Below are 16,009 nucleotides of genomic sequence, written 5' to 3'. Positions count from 1 at the left end.
AGGCCACAACCTACGCACCAGTACGCAAACCGTTGAAGTGTCAGCGCCGGTATTATTGGCGCCCGATCAATTGGTGCCGGCTCGATCATTCTAGAAGTGAATTGGGTGCTTTAGCGGTAGCTACCATGGCGCACACAAACAACACCACGGACTTGGCAATGCCATCATACGGTGGACAACAAAAGTGGGTGCATCAGCGTACAGTAAAAACTCGGAATGCTTAAAACAAGCTACAACGACATTAATAAATAGAAGAAACAGTATTGCACCTAGGATGCTACCCTAGGTACCCCAGAAGTGGCCTCAAAGGCATACAGAAATGTAGAGTGTATACCCAAACAATAAAGCTTGCGCAATAAAGTGCTGTGAGGGTAAATGATAAGATGTTAAACTGAGAAAAAAGCTATGTTTGTGACAGTTGAGCGACCGCAAACAAAACCATGCTGGCACGGATCAATGCATCCTTTGATAGCAAAAAAAACAGTTTTTCTTTGACCACTTTCTCGAAAAGTTTCGAAAGTTTAGATATAGGTCTGTAGTTTGTAACATAATTTTTGTGACCAGATTTAAAGACTGTGGAGATCGAGCCATTTTTTAACGATTAATAAAAACACCCGAGGACAGCGAAAGATTAAAAATACATTTTAGGGGTACGTAAAGAGACGAACTGAAAAATTCATGGATATGAAAAATATAAGCTACATACATTTATTGCTTGTATACATTTTTACCATAATTTTTCAAGTTTGTTTCCCTTTTTTTTTACTGAATTAAAAGATATTAGGTTTCTTATTCCTAAAACAAAATTGTATGTTGTGATTCGATGTTATAGAAATATCGCGATTTTTGTTCACACAAATTTTGCCACCGTAACTATACAAATAATTTTATATTGTTTTTGTTTATATAATTATTTGTAGGCCGTTGTTACTAGCTTCTTAATTTAAAATTTATCCGTATCTTTTATTATTTTTTGCAGGTTCTTCAAACTTTAAATAAATATTCTGGCCTTGATGATGAAGTTTCGGATTAGGAGATATATTTCTAAAATGAAATAAAAAATGTCTTGTGTCTAATAATTTAAAGTAATAAAAGGCATTTATGTATAAAATTTTTAACTTTTCAATAACTTTATAAAGATGTTTTTAGTACGGGCGGGTCGAAGTTGATATGAAATACATAAAACAAGCTGTGCGTGAGATACCGCAATTATTGTTTTCTATTTAACCCTAGAGTATTAACCTTATTTTACATAAGTTGGTACTAATAATCGTCGACTCGAGGAAGTCTTGTTAAAATCCGTTGCTTTACAAATAAAAGTAAACTGATGTTATACAAATTGAACCCACAAATAAAAAATTTATCGTTGGAAAATTCACCCAGCATTCTACCCAGCAAAAATCAACCAAAAAAAAATACAGNTTGGAAAATACACCCAGCATTCTACCCAGCAAAAATCAACCAAAAAAAAAATACAGTGAAGGAATAAAATTGCGCTAATCACTTCGATTAAGTGCCTACATACAAAAACAAAAAACAAGGAGGGAAATCTAGCAACTAGCGCACTTTAAAAACAGACCCATTGCTGAAACTACTGTAAGTGCGACCCAAAATACATATTTCCATTAAATCTTAATAAGAGTGCAAATCGGAACCCTGTAAGGCTAAAATTCAAATTTTGTGCTTAAGAGAGCTTAAATTCAATTTATTTGTCACTATTTGCTTTGCTAACTTCTGCTTTGCACTTGTTTAATACATACTCGTACATACATAAANACTTTAAAAACAGACCCATTGCTGAAACTACTGTAAGTGCGACCCAAAATACATATTTCCATTAAATCTTAATAAGAGTGCAAATCGGAACCCTGTAAGGCTAAAATTCAAATTTTGTGCTTAAGAGAGCTTAAATTCAATTTATTTGTCACTATTTGCTTTGCTAACTTCTGCTTTGCACTTGTTTAATACATACATAAGAATTTATTTATCCGAATTCGTGCAGAAAAGCCCATCAGTTGCTCTGCCGACGGTAAATACTGTATATACATACCCGTGCTTACATACATACATACTGTTATACTGTTGCGCCTAACATTTTGTTGGTATAGCATCAACGGTTAGCCCAATTTGTTTTAATTTGAAAAAATACCCAGTAAGAAATCGGAGCAGTGACCCAATAGGAAAAAAATTGCAAACACCCTTCAAGCAATTTTCCAATACAATAGGTATTTACCCTTGGCGCAGAAACTGCAAAAAAACAAGATATAACAAGTTACTTTTGCTTAAATTATTAACCCTCAACCCAAAAAGAGGTACCCAAATTAATTGCTCAAAAAATTTTGCGAATTTTTAAGAAACCGAAAATTTTGTTTCACTATACCCTCTAAATATTAAGCAGACTCACTTATTTCAACTAATTTATTAGTAAATCTCGCCTTTTTTAATTAAAATGGAGGAACTTAATATAACAGTTTCTAATTTGATCGAATTCGTGGATGATCATTTCAAGACCCCAGCGGAAGATGAGTCAGTTTATACCTTAGAAATCAAAAGAGTTGAACTCGATTCCGTCTACAGCAAAACGAAGAAAGCGTATGATGCTTTTCGTAGAACACCCAATAATGCCGATGGAACCGTTGATTTCAACAAAGGAAAAGAAAAATACAAAGAATGCTACCAAATGTACTTGAATTGTCTAGCTTCAATTAATAGGGATATAGACACTCTGAAGACCCCGAACCCCACCCAACCAATTAAGGAGAGACGTTCCGAGGCCCCAATGATGGATATTGCACCCATGGTTCATCTACCCCGATGCGTCACGGAAGTCTTTCATGGAGATTATGTTACATGACCTACCTTTAAAGACATGTTCACAGCGCTTTACATCCATAACCCAAGGATAAGCAATGTGAAAAAGCTCTTCCGCTTAAACCTAAAGACCCAAGGCGAAGCAAGCGAGGTAATCAGGAACGCACCCTACACGAACGACGGTTTCATACTGGCATGGAAAAGTTTGGTCGATCAATATGAAAATAAACGTATGCAGGTGAATACCCAATAAAAAACCCTTTTTAATTTGCCATAAGTGTCCCAAGAAACAGGCCACTCTATTAAGACCCTACAAAGAACTGTTAACAATTCTTTGACAAATATAACCAACTTCGGTATAGACACAAGGAACTGGGAGCCGATCTTAATATACCTATGTAGTTCAAAACTATCAAAGGAAACTTTAGAAGCATTTGAATATACCCTAGAAGATAACTCTACAATACCCACATGGGCAACATTCGATAGCTTTTTGACCCATAAATACAAAGCCTTAGAATCTGTAGGGAATTTCAAAGCTTCGATTTCAAGACCACACCAAACGCACCCAGTCAAGAAAAGTGATGAAAAGCGATATAACATTTTTCATGCTAATGTTTCTGAAAATCAGACACATGGACCCTCAACATCTCAAAATAATTCAGGCACTGCTCCCTCAAAAAAGCAATTCGACATAGAAAGCTGCAAATTATGGAAAAAACAATATCTTATTCGTGAATGCCCTAAATTCCTCGCAATGAATGTAGAAACCCGTATATCCACTATCAAAAAATATGGATATTGCTACAACTGCTTGGCAATTTCGCATAGATTCAAGGACTGCAAAAGCAAATACTCTTGCAGAAAATGCAACAAGAGACATAATACCCTAATTCATAGAGATTCAGTTACTCGAACTCAACCCCCGCCGGAAGGATCAAGAGTCTCAAGCTCGACTCCTGATACCAGCTCAAGTTTATCCCCACCCACTCAAAGCACTCTTACAAATCCGCAAGCCTATATCAAAACCATACAGTCCACTCAATCGGCAACCCAAGACAGATTTTACTAGGTACGGCAATGGTTCAGGAACATAATGGCCAAAGATATATGGCAAGAGCACTCATAGACTCCGGATCTGAAGCTATGTTTATATCTGAAAAAGTACAGAGAAATTTAGATATACCCAACCACTCTATGTCAGCCCAAGTAACCGGATTAAAAAACGAGGATATGCGGAATCACCCTCTGCTCACCATTGAACATAAACTTCAGAATATCGACCCACGCGTTTATTCTAAGTAGTCTCACGGATAATTTACCCTCATACCCCCTCGACCAAAGATGTCCCTTGAAAAGCTCGGCTTCACATTAGCAGATATGCAGTTCTAGACCCATGGATATGTTAATTGGTAGTGATCTGTACCCAAAAGTTATACTCGGTGGAGTTAAGCGAGATATTTTAGGTCCACTCTTTGCCCAAGAGACAGAATTTGGATGGATTTTATCTAGTCCTGTAATTAGGCCGTCTCAATCATCAAACTTAGTTTCATTCTACAATAAAATGACCGCGGATAATCTGCTCACTCGTTTTTGGGAGTTGGAAGAAGTTCCCAGTAAACCCCTGGCCTCTCCATCAGACATCCTTTGCGAAGAAAACTACCAAAGAACGACACGTAGAAATCCAAATGGACGCTGTGTAGTAACCTTACCCTTCAAAGACCCCGAAAACATCGACATTGGAAATTCAAGATACATAGCGCTAGCACAATACCTTAGAAACGAAAAGTCTGTACTTAGGAAACCTGAGGTAAAGGCGGAATATGACAAGGCAATTACCGAATATTTGGAACTCGGTCACATGAAGTAGGTCGAATATAATCCTGCGGATAAAACGACCCCATATTACTTACCACATCATGCGGTCATTAAACCTGATCGCATGACAACAAAACTTCGCGTGGTATTTAATGCTTCAAACCCCACTTCAAATCGAAAGAGCCTTAATGACGTTCTACATATTGGACCCACCTTACAAAAGGACTTAGTCATTCTAATTGTAAAATGGAGACTCTCTCGAGGAAACTCAGCCCAGAGCATCAAAGTTCTTCGCAACGAAATATATGTAGACGACGTCTTATCAGGAACCCATTAACTATCAACTGCTAAACAAGCACGAGATGAACTTACTTCTGACCCAGAAATATTAGCAGAGTTACCACAAGAACATCGACTAGATACCGAGTTACTCAATTTACCCGAGCTCGACAAAACCCTAGGTATTCGTTGGAACTCCTAGAACGCTTCATTCTTTTTTCTCGTCAACCCAATCGAAAAGAAACCCGCACACACAAAAAGGGAGGTTTTATCAACCATAGCCAAATTGTTTCGACCCCGCCGGTTGGCTCAGCCCAATAATAATAACGGCAAAAATTATTATGCAACAAGCACGGCTTGATAAATCTGACTGGGACGAAAGTCTTAAGCCACTCCCCCTTCATCGATGGCTTAGTTTCATATAGGAGTACGAAACGATAAAAAAGATTGAAGTACCCAGATGGACCCACTTCACACCATCAACAACCATTGAATATGCATATGCAAAAACTCTATATTCGAGTTAAAATGGAAACCAAAGTATGGACCACCATGTTCGTTTCGAAGACGAGAGTTGCCCCAATCAAGAGTATATCATTTCCAAGATTAGAACTCCGTGGAGCCGTTCTGCTAGCTAATTTTTGGATGGAATCAACGATAGTTCTATCATGGTTAAAGAAGCCACCATATTCCTAAGACTACCTTCGTATCTAATCGAATCACCACAATCACGGAAAATGTCGGAATGAATAACTGGCGCCATGCCGAAAGTCGGAATTATCCCGGTGATCTGGCAAGTCGAGGTTGTACGCCCACGGAACTCATAAATAGCGAACTCTCGAAGTACGGACCCAAATGGCTAAAACTCGAACGAGAACAGTGGCCCACAACTCAAAAACTCTACAGAACAACCCTTGAAGCCAACCCTGTAAAGACTTTCGCAATAACGACCCAAGAGGACATCCTTGAAAGATTCTCCTCACTACCCAAAGCCATTCGTGTAATTGCGTATTTATTCATGTTTTGCTCTAATGCCTCACCCAGGAGACGTGAAACACACTACTCAAGCCGAGAAATAACTCCTAGCGAATTCAAAACGACACGAACGAAGCTGATTATTTTGACCCAAGAAACTCATTTCCCGGACATATATGTCGCTTTGACCTGAAAGACCCAGATACCCAAGAAAAGTGCACTACTGACACTTAACCCATCAATTGATCCTAACGGAGTGATGCGAGTTGATGGCCGATTGAGCAATTCCGCGGCATTATCTTACAACGAGCGTCGTCTGATTATATTACTTTATGGCAGCCATATGACAAAGCTACTGACCCGATTTACTCACTCAATAACCTTACATGGTGACAATTCAACTAATTTTGCGACTCATTCGAACAGAATTTTGGATTCCAAAGTTAAAGACTCTCATAAAAGTAATGATCCATAGCTACAAAACGAACACAAATAATTGTAGCACTTCCAGCGGGGAGCACAACCCTAACCCGTCCATTTGCCGCCACAGGAATTGATTTCGCTGGACCCTATGACATCAAAAATTACACTGGAAGAGCATGTCTAATAACCAACGATTACATCTATGTATTTGTATGCTTCGCAACCAAGGCAATACACCTCGAACCCGTTAGCGATCTTACGACACAATCGTTTATGGCGGCATTCGCACGTTTCTTTTCCAGGCGCGGATTCCCCGCCGATCTTTACTCAGACAACGGAACGAACTTCGTAGGAGCTTCACAATTATTAGCCAAAGATCGACGAGAATTTGTGAAAAACCTTAAAACTCAAGTCACAGCCAGTTATACCCATCAAAACGTCAACTGACACTTCAACCCTCCCGGAGCTCCACACATGGGGTGGGCTATGGGAAGCCGGAGTAAAAAGTTTGAAAACCCATTTGAAAAAGGTATCAAAAATCCAGAAATTCACCTTTGAAGAATTAGCTACCCTACTAACCCGCATCGAGAGTTGCTTAAACTCACGTTCATTGAGGTCTTCAAGCGATGATCCAACTAATTTGGAACCTATAAACCTAGGACAGTTATAGGTACCCCGTTACTCACCCCTGCCGAACCCAACTTGGACGACGCAAATTTAAGCATAGCAAACCGATGGCAGAAATTGAAAATACTCCATCAGCATTTCTGTAAAAGAGGGAAGGAGGAATCCGTAAAGGAACTCCACAAGCGATATATGTAAGTGGAAATAGCCCCAAAGAAACATCGAAGGGGTGATTTAGTCGCCATTAGAAATGAAAACTTACCCCCTAACGAATGGAAACTTGGCCGAATCGAGAAGGCCTATTTCGGTTCGGACAACAAAACCCGAGTGGTGGAAATTCGCACCGCTCAAGGCATAATAATCCGCCCCATCCCAAAAGTCGTGATATTGAACACCCATTAACCTACAAGTTTTCTTTCTTTGTAGAAAAATGGCTCCAACTAACGTTTCCCGGAACTCCACAGCGAACAGCAGCACTTGGCGAAGCAGGCCAACCTCCACCATCCGCTGCCAGCAGCATTTCACCCACATCGGATATAGAAACCCTGTCTAAGCGTGCACGACGCTTCCGTGCAACCCTTTCTCCTATACGTGAGGAAGAAGAAAGTGGTATTCACCGCACGGCACGACCCAAAATCACTCATTCCCACAACAGCCGGTTCTACGTACCGGAATGAGTCGGCTTTTACCCGACCATGGGCTGTTGTTTCGGCGATCTGACCCAGTTTAGGTCGGCGAAGTATCTCAGAAGTTGTTCGTCCATAGGTCTGCATTCCCTACGTATTCTTCTGCTCAGGGCTGGCATCGAGTCAAACCCGGGGCCAGAAACCTACACCTGCTGTATNGACATAACAATAGTCAGCGCTGGTCTGATAAACAGCATATCATGGTGACCTATGCTGACTTTGGCATCAGACCATCTGCCCATAGTCATCTCGATCGATAAACCAACCGTCTTTGCTTCCGCGGAACACCAACCCTATATCAACTTTTCTAAAGCTGATTGGAAATGCTTCGCGGACTGAAAACAACTTCGCTGCGCTTCCCACACCAATCGACGTCCACCTTGGTGAACGTAAGTTCCGCAGGGCTATCACCGCTGCTGCAGCTCGCTTCGTACCGGCAGGATGTATAACGGACCCACGTCCAAATTTCCCTGCTGAAGCGGCTGTTCTAGCCTGACAGCCTTCGTCAGACCGATCCCGGAGATCCCCGTATCTGGGATCTAAACGCGGAGATTCGGCAACCAGTGAACGTACATAAGCGGTAGAAGTGGGAAGAGCATCTGAAGACCTGTAACTTAACTTCTGGTGTGAGTAAGTTTTAATCTACCGTGAGGTCACTGTCCAATCCGACGAAGGATCACGACAGAGTCGAAATTTCTTTCGGCGACCATGCTTCGTCGGACCCGGAGGGATGCGGGAGCTATTTTAGCAGGCAGTTCAAACTGCATCCTCCGGTAGACAAAGCCAAGCGTCGAGTGATCAGAAGGCTGCACAAACTGCCAGCAACTTGTGGCCCCCTTGCTTTCACTTGCGGTGAAGTCTAGGTGGCCATCGGGAAGGCGAAAGCCTCCAAAGTAATGGGTCCCGACGGAATATGCATGCTGATGCTGAAAATTTTGCGGGAGTGGCGTACCTAACGGAGGTCCTTAATTTGTCAATGGCCACTCTCATCAACCCAGACATCTGGAAGGTGGGGAGAGTGGTCCACTGATCAAACCGGGGAAACCAGCCAACAAAGGGAGGGGATTCATATCGACCGATAACACTCCTTTCCCCGGTAGCGAAGACACTTGAGGCCTTGCTGCTCCCGTATTACACGAACCACCTGACCCCAGCGAAGCCTCAGCATGGTTTCCGTAAAGGGCACAGTACAACAACAGCACTTCACACCATAAACACTCAGATAACCTCTGGCCTTAACCGTAACCGTCCCTGTGAGAGAACGATTCTAGTAGCGTTGGAGTTTTTCAAGGCGTTTGACACTGTCAGCCATTACACGCTACTAGAAGATATAGAGGCTTCCTCTCTCCCACAGAGGCTCATACTGTGGTCGGCAAATTATCTGAGTGGTCGACACTCGTCGGTAATGTTTAGAGACAAATCGAGAAAACTCAGAAGAATAAAACAGGGGGTTCCACAAGGTGGTGTCCTTTCCCCGCTACTCTTTAACTTTTATATTTCAAAGCTCCCTCAACCACCAGAGGGAGTCTCGATTACTTCTTACGCCGACGATTGCTCGATCATGGCGACTGGGAATGGAACTGATGACTTGTGTTCGAAAGTGAACGGGTATCTCTGCGAGCTTTCTCGCTTCTTCACTGTAAAGTGCCTAGCCCTCTCCAGTACGAAATCCTCTTCGACCTTGTTCACCACTTGGACGAAGGAGGTCAGGCTACCGCTGAGAATTCACGTCGATAATACACCAATTCCGACGGTTAATAACCCTAAAATACTTTGAGTAAAATTCGAATGTCCGCCGCAACAAGGTCCTCAAGTCGCTAGCCGGCAGAACTTTGGGCGAAGACAAAGAAACGTCGCTGGCAACATACAAGGCAATAGGCCGGCCAGTTTTAAACTACGCAGCACCAGTGTGGTCGCCGGGGACAAGTGGGACGCAGTGGATGAAGCTACAGACGACACAAAACACCGCACTTAGGGCAGCGACTGGATGCCTTCCGATGTCGCCAGAACACCACCTGCATGTCGAGGGGAAAATGCTCCCAGTCAAGGAGCATAACATAATGCTCTGCAAGTAGTTTCTGGTTGGAGCCACAGATGTGGCCACCTAAACAGACAGCTGCTTGCAGAGGAGCCCTCGCCTAGGCACGTCAGGAGGCATCTCTACGAACTAACGGACGAGGTCCAGAGGTTCATTAAGCAACCTCTGGACCCGTCAGCATACTGACAGGCCCTGAACGGCATTCACAGGGAGTCAGTCTCGAGTTATGTAGACTCCAGACCGGCATGCGGAGAGACCCCTCATGACTCCAAACGTCCCTTCGCATGCCTGGAAAACCCGACCACCCTAACGGCTTTGTCCCTGTGGACCGACCCTATGGAGGCTGCACGCTTCTTAGGGCTGCCGTTAGTGGAACTTGACGACAACGACTGAGATATTAAACGATCTAGGCGGGATTGTTGTAGCCGCTACAACAACAACAACAGCCCAAGATCACTCACACTTGTCGCCATAAGTACGACCCACACCGCCATGTAGCATGCGATTTATGCAAGAAGGACCATCGCGTGGTGACTTGCATAAAGTACACTAACATGAATATTCAAGAGAGGCACAACGCAGCCATCAGGACCCACTATTGCATAAATTGCTTGGCCAGGTCGCACAAGATACAAAAATGTACATGTGATAAGGGATGTTCAACGTGCAATGGAAAACACCGTTCTTCCCTTCGCGGCCACCCAAGATTCAACACCAAGGTGGACACAAAACACCAGAAAAAAGAAAAAAAACTCACGCTCCACCTGCTAATACTAAAATACCGTCATTACTGGCCAAGCAGACCCTAATACCGAAGGCAATCGTGCGGCTCAAGCAGAACGGCATATGGCATAAGGTTCGCCCCTTAATAAACCCGACCCAAAAATTGACAACCGTTGCACATGAGCTGGTAAAAAAGCTCATCGTATATGCAACAAGCAAATGGGTTCACTAACGGATGACAAATTTCGCATGGAGTGTAACAGTTTAATCACTAAGGATCTACCCAAACAGCCATATGAGCGGGACTTAAATGACGAAGTAAAAAACCGATTCGATCACTTAGTCCTCGCTGACGTCTAATGGAAACCTCATTTTCGAATGAGGAGCCGACGTTTACCCACTCATCCTCAGAAGCGGAGCGTTTAATCCGGACAATGGCATGGTCGTAGCCCAGAACACAGTATTTGGTTGGACTCTAACTCTAACTTCGCTACTGAATGATTTTAACCAATTTAAATTAACTGTGTTATATATGTATATCCACCCCACTAATTTCAAATTTATTAGCAGATATTGCAAATAAACACATCCCTACATTATCCTCCTAAACTCCGAAAAGCGAAGGAAGGATAATGCAGGAATGAAAAACCGCTCTGGCTAAATGAGCAGCTCCGACTCCACCATCAACCGACGTCAGCAGATGTCGTATCATCCACTCCACATTCACACACACATAAATTCACACTAACTATTGTAAATAAAACACTTTGACATTTAACTTCTCCACCACCTCTGTAAACACACCACACTTGTAATACACACCCACACATACTTGTCAATTTTACATTGATGTGAAAAGACAATCGTACGAATTTTCCCCCCAGCGGACGTGTCCGAGCAGCCCCCTCGATTTTATCAATAAAACCATACGCAATTTGTAAATCCAATTAAAAAATACTGTGTGTTCTTTTTTGAATAGAGTGGAACCAGTGTTACTAAGTGGTAAGCTACCGGCAATATAAAAAACCAAGGGCCTAAAGTGTTCATGGTCCTCCATCGCCTTACTGAATGGCACCTATAAAGGAAAACAAACAGAAGAAAAAAAGTGTATACAGTCCACAAACAACAACGACAATAAAAGTATAACGTTGCACATTTCGTAGATATATATTTATATTATTATGTGAAAACTGAAAAAAGCAAGTTATACCATTTTAAATGAACCGAGTGACGCTTACCTCAAGACAAAAAGTAAAAATAAAAAAATACATATATACTTACATAAACATATATCAACAATAACAGTGTACAAAGTCACATATGTAACCAAATAATTCGGGCGCGCCGAGTAAAAAACCCGAAAGAACATAAACTTAAATAAAAACCTAATTTATCCATCGAAAACAACATAAGTCAACAATCAACTGAACACCCACTATAGAAGGAAGCACTGAATCGTAGGGAGACTCAGCGAGGGAATCTATCAACGTGGGAGAAAGGAAAGGCGATCTGGAAAACAGTTTTACCCCAAAACTGAACACAAAATTGTACTCCATATACCCCCTCAACACCAAAGTGAGTTGTTTCGAACCCATTTAATTTGACAGACATGCATAGAGCATTTACATATGTATATTTATATATTGCTGAAAATTTCCAAAAAAATACCGATATTTGCTGAAATTTGGAAAAAATATACATATAAAGGTACATATTTACATACATAAATATACATATTAGTAAAAACTTTACGGTTCCAAAAAACTTTTTTGAACAAAAAAAATCGTATGTACATTAAACTGCATCACCAAAAAAAGTTGCGGTTTTCCACCGGGATTACAAAATTTATTATATTTTAAGACGTCCACCAAAATATTTCGGAAAAATATTAAGATTTAAGTGAACTGGACCGATTTGAAAATACCTCCACAAATGAAGTTTTTTATGAATAAAGATAGTTTCTCAAAGAACTTTTTGAAAAAAGTCCCCTCAGATGACAAATTAGATTAAGCTTAAAAAATTTGCATAAAAATATTTAAAAATCTTTTCAACGGAATCGTAAAAATTAGATTTTTGATGCTGTTTTTTTACTTTTTTCAAAGATTGGTTTACGAAAAACTTGAATAACTGGGCCAAAAATGTTCTGATTTAAACTTATGGGATCTCAGTAGAAAGGTATTTTCACTGTTTTTATTTCTGGCCAAAAAAACGTCATTCGTGTCCCATCTTGTTTTTTCGAATACCAACACATCTTAATTCAACTTTGAATGACGTTCCTTCATCCTACCTTTCTCTTCCATCTTTGGAATGAGTTTATTAGCAAAGAAATAAAAAGGGTGAGAAAATACCTTTCCAATGACACCTCCTAAGTCTAAATCGGAAGAGTTTAGGTTCAGTTATTCAAGTTTTTCCTTGAATTCACAGTTTTCTTTCGATTTCTTATTTTGGAATTTAACATCATTTTTTATGGCTAAGAACGTTTTTTCATAGATTCTAAAGGGCTGGGACCACCTGGGATGGCGAAATCTTATTATTTGTGAATTAGAGCGTTCACCTCCTTAGCTTGAGTTATGAAAGTTGATTTTTTTTGCTGGCACTTGGCCGCTTAGAATCCACTCGAATATAGTATTTTGGCTAATAGGGCGTTAGAAATTTTTTCAACACCTTCAAGCATAATTTTGGGTATTAGGTCGGTGCCTAATAGGATATCAACTTAAGCGGGGATGTGGCAGTTGGATCCGCTAAATTGAGGTGGGCAAATTTTTTGCGATAATTGCCGTTTATAATCAGGGTTAATGAGCAGATTTTATTGGAGTTTTGGATTGCTCTTCCACCCATTCTCGAAATTTCAAAGTTTGTATTTTTTGTTGGGAGCTTTAGTCGGTTCTGTGCTTCTGTCGAGATAAAAGATCTTTGTGAACCCTGATCTATTAGAGCTCTAAGCTTAAATAGTTCTCCTCGGCGTTCGATGGAGATAACTGCAGTGGGAAGTAAAATGTTGCTTTCATTGTTTGAATGCAGAGCTTGTATATTTGCTGCTTTTGAGCAACATGATCGCTCTTGTTTAATTTCGGGGTCCTGCTTTTTGAGGTCTTCGGGTCTAATTGTTGCCACCAGAGCAGGAGTTCTGAAAGACATAAGCTTTTTTGGGGTGTTCTTGTAAAATTTGTTATCTGAAGCATCGAATGATGTCTCCTGCGACAATATATGCAGTTAAATTTGCTCCCGCAGTCTTTAAACCTATGAGACTGAGATAAGCAATTGGTACAAAGCTTAGAGCTTCTAGAGAATTCATTTCTTTCGTTTATTGTGAGTTTTTTAAATCTCTCGCAAGATCTTAATTTGTGACCTCCTTTACACAATTCGCATGACGCATATATAATTTGAGTTATGAATGATTGCGATCTATTGAAGCTTGATTTCTGGCTTGGGGTATATGGAGCTTCTATGTAGATCATTTTGTGTATTTTTGGGTTAGGATAGTGTTTTATCTACCCTCTCTGCCATTTCGTACTGGGTAGTAAGAAAATCTTTCATTTGTTGCCATGTCGGACATTTTTTTCGGGATGGAAGCGATTGCTCCCATAGAAGTCACGATTTTTCGGAACATACATTTACCAGAATTGGGTCCCAGTTATCTGTGGGAATGTTTTGAGTTTCTAGCACGGATAAACAGTTTGTAACAGTGGACTCTAATTTTATAAATTCTTCGCTAGTTTCTTTTTGAATTTTTCGGCCAGTTCATTAGAATCGTTACTTGATTATCGACCAGTACTCTTTCATTTTCGTATTTTGATTTGAGTGCTTCCCAAGACAGACTGAAATTGTCGTAATTTAGTGCGAATTGTTTAACTATACTACCTGCTTGACCTTTTGTTTTGTACCTGAGGTGGTACAGTTTTGGTGCTTGAGACAGTTGTGGATGGTTTATGTACACGGCCGTAAACATGTCCCGGAAGGACGGCCATTCTTCATAACCTCCGTGAAATACTTCTGTATCACATGCTGGCACTTTGAGGTATATGCCTGAACTTGCTTCTTGCGTCTGGGGTGGAGTAGGCGCGCTGATTGATTTTAATAATTTAAGCTGATCGGAAATCATAGCTTTTGTTTCTTCAAGGCAGGTTTCGTATTTGGCCGAGGCCGAAGCTTTAAAATTAGCGGGAAAAACGGAATCATCCGTTTCGATAATTGTATCGTGGGGTTTCTTGCTCCTTTACCGGAGCTTTATCAGATGGCATTTATATGCTGAAAAATTTAAAGTTTTTTCCAGTGTATTTTAACTAAAATGGGATCCTATGGGATCTTAAATTACTTGGCTTTATATAAGCACAACTAAACACAATATCCTGTTTTGAGTTTTATTTAAATAAATAGGTACGTATTATTTTTTTCCGATTTTGATTTTTATTATTTTCCGTAAGGGTATTTGTAGGACTTGAAATAAGTTTTCTTAAATCACCGCAATTAAATATTTCTGTATTTATAATTTTTCTCGGTTCTTAATACTTTCTTTTACGCGTGCTGTGCAGGGTAAATGCAATGCTGGGTTATTATACTGTATTAAAGTATATGTATGTATGTATGTTAATAGCATGGAATGTTAAGCGAGGGTGGTTAACAATAGTTAGTGTGTATGTAACTATGTTTACTAGCGAAGGACGGGAGAAAGAGAATTTATAATTGCGATTTCGTTGCTTTGTATATACGAGTTTGTTGTTAGCTGTTGGGAGTGAATAACTCTATCGCTATTGCAGTGAGATGCAGATGACCGTACTCTAGGTTTGTGTGTATGTAATTTGATGCAGCAATGCAGATTAGCGACTAATAAGCGTTTGTATAATTGCTTATACCCACGTACATATGTACATATATTAATTTGCGATAAAGATGATGGGAGGCCAGAAATTAAACATGCAAAATTGTGTACTAATATATTCAGGTGTTTTTGATATTTGCTATTTATGGATTTTAGAAGCTGTAATATGATATGTTTACATACATAAAAATGCAGTATTTACTGCCACTTCTTTTCAACTTTGTTTCGCCAATCTTTTTCGCGCAAAATTTTTTGTTTCGTTGATATTGTTCTGTCTTATTTCTGCTGCTTATTTTGCATGCAATCCTGCTTTTGCTTGATATGAGTACAAGCGAAAGGGGTGTTGCCGGGCAATTATTGCAAGTAGATACTTGAATTTTTTATGTTTTGGGCTTTGGTGTGTTAATAAACACGAAAAATAAGCTAAAGCAGGAATTTAAAGTGGTTTTTTCAAGCTTATATATGTATGTACATTAGACTGCATCACTCCCCATACAAAAAGAAATCGGTACTATTTTTCCACTGGAATTATAAAATCTATTATATTTTAAGACGTCCACAAAATTTTTTCGCAAAAATATTAAAATTTAAGTGAACTGGACCGATTTGAAAATACCTCAAAAAATGGAGTTTTTTATGAATAAAAATAGTTTCTTAAAGATTTTTTTTGAAAAAATCCCCTAAAATGACAAAACGGTTTAAGCTTAAAATATTTGCATAAAAATATTTAAAAAAAATTAAAAAAAAATTTGAACGGAATCGTAATGATGAGATTTTTGATGCTGTTTTTTAACTTTTTTCAAAGATTGTTAT

At 40.0% G+C, this 16,009-nt stretch overlaps 1 long non-coding RNA gene across 1 annotated transcript; it reads left to right on the top strand.

Moving 5' to 3' along the window:
* The first annotated feature begins 1,443 nt into the window (after nt 1–1,443).
* On the top strand, nt 1,444–11,878 carry LOC108365276 (uncharacterized). Its single transcript, XR_001847902.1, has 2 exons — nt 1,444–1,596; nt 11,357–11,878. It is a non-coding gene; the product is annotated as an uncharacterized LOC108365276 (long non-coding RNA).
* The last annotated feature ends 4,131 nt before the right edge of the window (nt 11,879–16,009 follow it).

Source organism: Rhagoletis zephyria, unplaced genomic scaffold (genome assembly GCF_001687245.7).
Source record: "Rhagoletis zephyria isolate East Lansing unplaced genomic scaffold, Rhagoletis_zephyria_1.1 Rzeph_scaffold_01824, whole genome shotgun sequence".
NCBI lineage: Eukaryota > Metazoa > Arthropoda > Insecta > Diptera > Tephritidae > Rhagoletis > Rhagoletis zephyria.
This window is presented reverse-complemented; position numbering and strand designations above follow the sequence as displayed.